The sequence below is a fragment of the Ipomoea triloba genome, chromosome 1, assembly GCF_003576645.1.
Source record: "Ipomoea triloba cultivar NCNSP0323 chromosome 1, ASM357664v1".
NCBI lineage: Eukaryota > Viridiplantae > Streptophyta > Magnoliopsida > Solanales > Convolvulaceae > Ipomoea > Ipomoea triloba.
Genome location: NC_044916.1, coordinates 4,277,730 through 4,285,779, shown reverse-complemented (window position 1 = coordinate 4,285,779; position 8,050 = coordinate 4,277,730).

Below are 8,050 nucleotides of genomic sequence, written 5' to 3'. Positions count from 1 at the left end.
TGACTGAAAAGGTACAACAACAACAACAATAATAATAAAGGAAAAAGAAAAAAAAACAAACAAAAAAGATGTGGGATTCCCACATCGAAGGTTAAAAAAGAAGGGGCGTTCCCTTATAAAGCAAATTATTGTGTGGATCATCGTCTACATAGTTGTTTGGACTATGAATACAAAGTACATTTTTTTTTTCAAAATAAACAAGTTAATTCATGGCTGAAGCGCTTACAATTAAGATCGATCGACTTCCCTAGCAATGCTACAAAAAACTTGAATTCTTTGGATGAACTTAAATCTTCTTTAATGATTTGGTCAAACGAATAGTCTTACACACCACCTGAGTATCTATTTCCATTCCTTCTATCCATTGACAATATCTCCATCGAGCTGAACTGCATATCATAGTTCAAAGGAGTCTCTTTTTCATTGTCATGTTTGTCACCCAGGAAGAGATTCACATATGTCATGACTAGTTTTATCGTTTCACGCTTTATGAAAAAGAGCTCGCCAAAGTAAACGAGAGGAAGAAACTCGTCAAAACAACGAGAGGAAAAACACATAATTGCAAACAAAATTAAAACAGTAAAACAAAGCAAATGGAAACAACAATGCGAAAATAAGAGAGTAACAACCGGTAACCAGAGAAGACAATGTAGGGCGGACGCTGTCTAAGGTGGAGATGGCAGTAGGGGAAGACGATGGGACGCCAGTAGGGATGGCAATTTCAATCCGCCCCGTGAATATCCACCTGAATCCACCCTGCGTGGATCGGGTTTTTTTGGGTGATAATGGGTGATGGATCGGGGGTGGGTCTTAAAAAAGTAAACCCGCGGTGGGTCGGGTTGAATTCGGGTTTTATGTACAAAACCCGCCTAGAACCCTACCCGACCCACCATGTGTGTGTATGTATATATAAAATAGTAAAATAAGTATTAGTATGTAGTTTATTATAAAAGTTTCTATAATTTTTGAAATTTTTTTTACTATTTTATATTTAAACTACTAAGTTTATTTTTAAAAATTAACAATTTAGTTATTATATTTGGATATTTTTATTATTTTTTTGTTTTAGTATAACTAATGAATTTTTTTTTATTTTATTATGTGTAAGTAATTTAAATATTAATTTTTGAAAAAAAAAATTAACAAGATGATAAGTGGTGGGTACCCGTAGTGGGCACCCGCATCAGGTGGGGGTGGAGGTGGGTTTTGAAAAAATCCACCCGATTCGGGTTGGGGGTGGGGGTGGGTGGAGAAAATATAAGGTGGATCGGGTGATGGATGTAGCCCTCCCCGACCCACACCCGACCCATTGCCATCCCTAGACGCCAGTTCCGATGCGCTTGCTTCACGGAGGCGGCGGCCGAGTTAATAACCAGAGACGAGAGAGATTAGAGAAACCAATAATTTTTAAAATTTGAAATATATTAATCTATTATGCATAAAATATAATATAATTTCTTAAAATTGGAAATATATCAATAATAATTTCTAAAATACACAATAACCCTTCAAATTCAAAATATATTTTAAAAAAATTATTCTTACCGATCGATGTAGTAGCTGGCGACTGCGGCAACGGACGCGGCAGCGACGGCAAACGAGGCTGGCAATAGCGGTGATGAACGAGGCTAGCGATAGCGAGGAAGGTCATGGTGGGTTGTGATGGGGACGGTTGCGTCTGGCTATAATTGTCGCGGCTGACAGCGGTGCGGAAGGTCGTAGAGGCGGTGGGCGGCAATGGAGAAGATCGCGGAGGCGGTGGTGTGATCGGTAAAAAGAGGGATTTATTTTGAAGAGAATAGAAGAGTAATTTGTTTGAAGAGAAGGGATGAAATTTGCAAATATGATCGGAAGACAAAATAGCAATACGACGTCGGTTTCTTCGTCTAACCGACGTCGTATAACTCTAAAATTATTTGTTTTAAAAGGTTACGACGTTGTTTCTTCAACAAACCAACGCCGTAACCTAAAAAATTGAAAAAATAAGTATAAATATATGATGTCGGTTTGTCTAAAAACTGGCGCCGTATAATTATGTATTTTATTTATGTTTTTATTAAATAGTTACAACGCCGATTCGTTAGTCTACAAACCGACGTCATATAATTATGTATTTCATTAATTTATTTTTTATTAAATAGGTACAACATCGGTTTGTATACTAACCGAAGTCGTAACTTTAATTAAAAAATGTTTTAAAAAAATAATCATATGATACAACGTCGGTTGTTTGAAAAAACTAATGTTATATGTCTTTAATTATAAACGATTTTAAATTTTTATCGTGGTTTCGTAGAAAACTGACGGTATATAAGTCTGTAGTATATTTTTGAACACGTTGTGGCGCATTTAGAGCACTAAGTGTTAATTACAAAATTCATACCGCTACGCTATGAGAATAATGGTTCTGGGAATGATATTGTTATTGATCCATGATGATGATGTTAAGTAAATAATGAAGAGATCGATGTATTTATAAGGATACCAAGAGTGCTAGTCAGGATAAGAATGGTGAATGGTAATAATTCTAATTCAAATTGGTCACTGAATGTAACCTGAAAGTGCAATTAGGTCTCTGAACGAAAAAAAAAAAGTGCAATTAGGCCACTGAACACTCCAAATGCATGCAATTTCACTTGATAGCAGGTTACCTTCCATTTCATCAGGTTGACTGCTTACATGGATGGTGATGTGGTATTTTAAAATAATTTTAATAATAAATATAAAAAATTAAAAATTAAAAAGTATTAATTTTTAAATATTATTTTTTAATATTTTTAATATTAATTTTTAAATATTATTTAATATTAATATTTTAATTTTTTTTAATATTAATATTTTAATTTTTTTAATATTAATATTTTAATTTTTTTAATTACATTTTATTTTTAAAGTTTATTATTTAATAAATAATAAAAATTAAAAAATATTAATTTTTTTAATATTTTTAATATTAATATTTTTTAATATTTTAATTAATTTTTTAATATTTCCAATTAATTTTTAATTTTAAAGTTTATTATTAAAAAAAATATTTTAAAATGTCAACTCACCATCCATGTAAGCAGGCAACCTGATGAAAAGGAAGGTAACCTGTTATCAGGTGAAATTGCATGCATTTGGAGTGTTCAGTGGCCTAATTGCACTTCTTTTTTTTTTCATTCAATGGCCTAATTGCACTTTCAAGTTACGATCAGTAACCAATTTGAAACTTATTCCTAATTTAATAATATAGGGGCCGGGGAAGGAGAATGAATTATAGTGCGCCTAGAATACAGAGTCTTAATACTATTCTCAAGCTAGCTTAAGGTTCTCGATCTAGAGAGAACATTGAGCTTGTCCCTTAGATCATGTAGTCTTGCTGTGGTAAGTGATCACTTGGTGAGGATGTCTGCCAGTTGGTCTTGTTGTAGAGATATAGTTTCCTTGTAGTTCTTTTCATGCTACATTGTCACGAACAAAATAAAAGAATGAAGACGGATCAAAATTTCGGTCGCAAGATCGACTGCAGCGGAACACTCATTCGAAGCGCAACTTTAACAAAACATTCATCGGAAATTAAACAGTATAATTCTTGTATAATTTATCTGGTAGGTGCATTTTCTATAACTGTTAGATTAGTAAAAATTGTACCATGTGAACTTTCTAAAGTTTTGTACTAGATTTGAAGTTAAATAGGTTGTTGAATTGAGCTAGTTTTGTATATCTCGCAAATTTTGTAAGTATAAAAATTGCAATTGAGTTTTAGTGAACAATTATTTGGACACAACTCTTAGCTTAGGAGGTGTTCCAACTGCAATATAAATTCATACCGTTCTTAAACGTTCAACTTACGAAGTTATTAGCTCATACATTATAAACTTTCATCCATGATACTCCTTTACTTCCTAATTCTCTCCAATGCTCTATGATATTCCAAATACGTTAAAAACCTGATTAGAATATATAGTTGCAAAATAATGGTTCAATTTCTCTTTATTTGTGAATAATAAACATAACTAAGTGGAGTGGTGGGTTCGAGCCTCAGTGGAGGCGCTATTAACTCTTTGTGCTTCATTTGGTTGAAAAATAGCTATGAACAGATACTACATTGTAACAGAGTCAGTAGTACTAAAAAAATAAACATAACTAAGTCATAGTTCCAACAAGATTGAAACAATTTTAAATGAAGTTAAATATGGATTAAAATACGAACATTTACACACTTCTCAATTATTAATTGGGTTAAAAATGTAATTATGATATAATAATTTTTAATTTAAAATATTATGATTATGTGATTGTATTCAAATTTTTGAAGAAAAATACTGCAACTACTGCAGCATGGACCACTTTTCCAATTAAATACAAGTTATTCATGGGGTATGTATAGTAGGACGTGTAGGTAAAAATTAAATGACAACCATATTGGAATAGAAACATTTGGATACCCTGTGAATTTTTCATAAATCAAAGGTATAGAAATACTTTTGTCACATTTACTTCAATCAATTACATACATGTTTAACAATTAATGCTTAAAATGGTCGTTTGACTATGTGATGAGTTTCAATTTTATCTAGATTATTAATTCATCAAAAATGATTCATTAATTATGAAAAAAAGAAAATTGCTTTATTCATTTGTACTTGTTACATATTCCGATGACTAAATTAGGTTGACATAGTTGTATTAAGTGATAGCCAGAACAAATTTGAAAATTACTGGAGTATATAATTGTGGGACCATTTTAAAAATTATGACACGTTTAACATTTAGGAATACAACTACACAATGTATAGAATTTATATATTTATGACATTTTGTTTTCTAATTTAATTTGAAAGCTGTATTGGAAAGAAACTACTCGATATTAAATTAGTTGCTTTCCAATACAGCTTTCCAATATTAAATTCTATACATTGTGTGGTGGTTTTGCCGATTATGCCTATTTTTTAGGTGGAATACCAAAAGAGGACCGATATTATTGGGATACAAATATAGAAAACACTACACTACACTGTAGGATGCATGTTTACTTTTTATAACATGCATCTTAAGAATGCATTTTTATCTTTTTTAATATTTGTTTCAAATTCGAATACAGTACATTCTACGAAGAGACTACGAAAAGAATACAGAAAATAAATATATACTAATAAATACGTAGTTAATTTTTTTTGAAATAGGGATAAAAATACCTAAATAGAAAGTCCAACACCGTTCATGGTATATTGATTTGTCTCAACCTTCAGCGGTAATAAATAATACACATTAATTAGATTATACTTTCAATTTCCGTCAAAATGCTATTTTTATTTACTAACTTATTCTTACACTTCTTTAGCATGCTTTGTTGTGTGCATCTCTCAACCATTCCGACGTCTTCCATAACACTTTAACAATAATTGTTGGAACTCGAAAACTAGAGCTCTACTTCAATGAGACATTATTCACACAACTGTGAGAGGAAATATCAACATATTTTCAAATTGACGCAACAGATAATGTTGTATTATTCAATACGCAGGACAATGTCGTAGTAATGATGTTGACTGGTAATTGTAATGTTGAGAATATTTATCCATGATCGGTAGAATATTACATTTATGACAACGTGTATGATGAACTTAACTTGTTAAGTTTAAGTGAATCATAAATATGAACACACCAATTAGTTAATTGAATCATAAATATGAACACACCAATTTATCACTCTTTTTTATTTGCAAGCATTTTATTATTCTATTTATTTCTTAAATTTTTACGTAATAAGTAAAAAAAAATATTGTAGTGATTATGTAACTATTAAACATTTAGTTTTCATTATTATTATACACTAATTACAAATTATTGTTAATTACATTAAATTTTCCTCATTATTATGTAATAATTAGTACATTCTAATTAACTAACTACTCTGATATGGATTTAATGAGGTTAACAACAATACTATTTGTTTCTCCTTATATGTATATACTATATTTTTTCCTTTTTAACTACAATACTGTACTCATACACATATAATACCATAATTTTGTACCTCTTAACTAATGTTTTTGGGAAAAGCTAACATGCATTCTCAGAATGCATTTTTTGTTAATCAAACATGCATTCCGTGGAAGTACTTTTCCTATCTTTGTTCCCTTTTAAAAAGTGGCCTATTTTTGTATCCCACCAAAAAAACCAACCCAACCGTGTTTAGGACTCTACATTGTGTTGTTGGGACGGGGAAGGTCGCAGAGGCGGTGGCGGTGGCGAGTCGGGAAGAAGAGGGATTTATTTTGAAGAGAAGCGAAGAGTGATTTATTTGAAGACAAGAGAAGAAATTTGCAGTACAAATATATTTGGAGTTCATTACAAATTTGAATCGGATCAAAGTGAATTTAGGTTTCTCGTAAATTAACGAAAAAATCAATATATTGTACGCTGAAAACGGATAACGTGTGAATATACCTATTTGAGTTAGAAAATGGAGTTGGGAAGGCTTAGAAGTAGCCTATATCGCACGTTGAAAAGGGAGATGGGTATGCACGTACTAGTAAATGGTGGTTGAATAATATTATTGTACTTTTAATATTATTTTATTGTTTTAATTGTTTTAATGTACAATATTTTGGGCGGGAAATATGATTTCGTTTTGGAGGATTTTGTTTATATATATATATAGATTATAACAATGTACTAATCCTAATGCATAACAATGTTTTGATGTTATAGGATTTCGTGTTATAATATTATTGTACTTTTAATATTATTTTATTGTTTTAATTGTTTTAATGTACAATATTTTGGGCGGGAAATATGATTTCGTTTTGGAGGATTTTGTTTATATATATATATAGATTATAACAATGTACTAATCCTAATGTATAACAATGTTTTGATGTTATAGGATTTCGTGTTATAATATTATTGTACTTTTAATATTATTTTATTGTTTTAATTGTTTTAATGTACAATATTTTGGGCGGGAAATATGATTTCGTTTTGGAGGATTTTGTTTATATATATATATAGATTATAACAATGTACTAATCCTAATGCATAACAATGTTTTGATGTTATAGGATTTCGTGTTTTAATATTATTGTACTTTTAATATTATTTTATTGTTTTAATTGTTTTAATGTACAATATTTTTGGCGGGAAATAGGATTTCGTTTTGGAGGATTTTGTTTATATATATATATAGATTATAACAATGTACTAATCCTAATGCATAACAATGTTTTGATGTTATAGGATTTCGTGTTTTAATATTATTGTACTTTTAATATTATTTTATTGTTTTAATTGTTTTAATGTACAATATTTTTGGCGGGAAATAGGATTTCGTTTTGGAGGATTTTGTTTTTATATATATATATATATATTATAACAATGTACTAATCCTAATGCATTACAATGTTTTGATGTTATAGGATTTCGTGTTTTAATATTATTGTACTTTTAATATTATTTTATTGTTTTAATTGTTTTAATGTACAATATTTTGGGCGGGAAATAGGATTTCGTTTTGGAGGATTTTGTTTATATATATATATATATATATATATATATATATATATAGATTTATAAACTCTTACAAAGTTGATAAAAGTTTAAAAGATTCTAGAAAAGTCTACAAAAACTTTACAAAAATCAATTAAAATCCATCACTTTAAAAATATTTGAAAGTCTTTAAAAATCTTAATTGAATGCACCTATAATGCTCTATTTCATACTTCAACATGTTGTTGTGCGTGTAAATTGGAAGTCAAATTATGAATTGTTTGTGGGGGGGGGAGGGGGGCGGGGAATGTGTTTGTTCTTTTCAATTGTGCAGCATACATTTTAAAATTTGTGTAAACTTCCTAAATAAATAAATAAAAGATACATATTGTTTATATATATATATAAATTCAGGTGCGGTCGTGCTCTCCCGTGCGACCGTGCGGTCACACACCACTCAATGTTACGAAATACACCACTCAATGTTAAGAAACACACCATAGTGCATATTTGTGTGGTGTGTTTTTTAACATTGAGTGGTGTATTTCGTAACATTGAGTGGTGTGTGACCGCACGG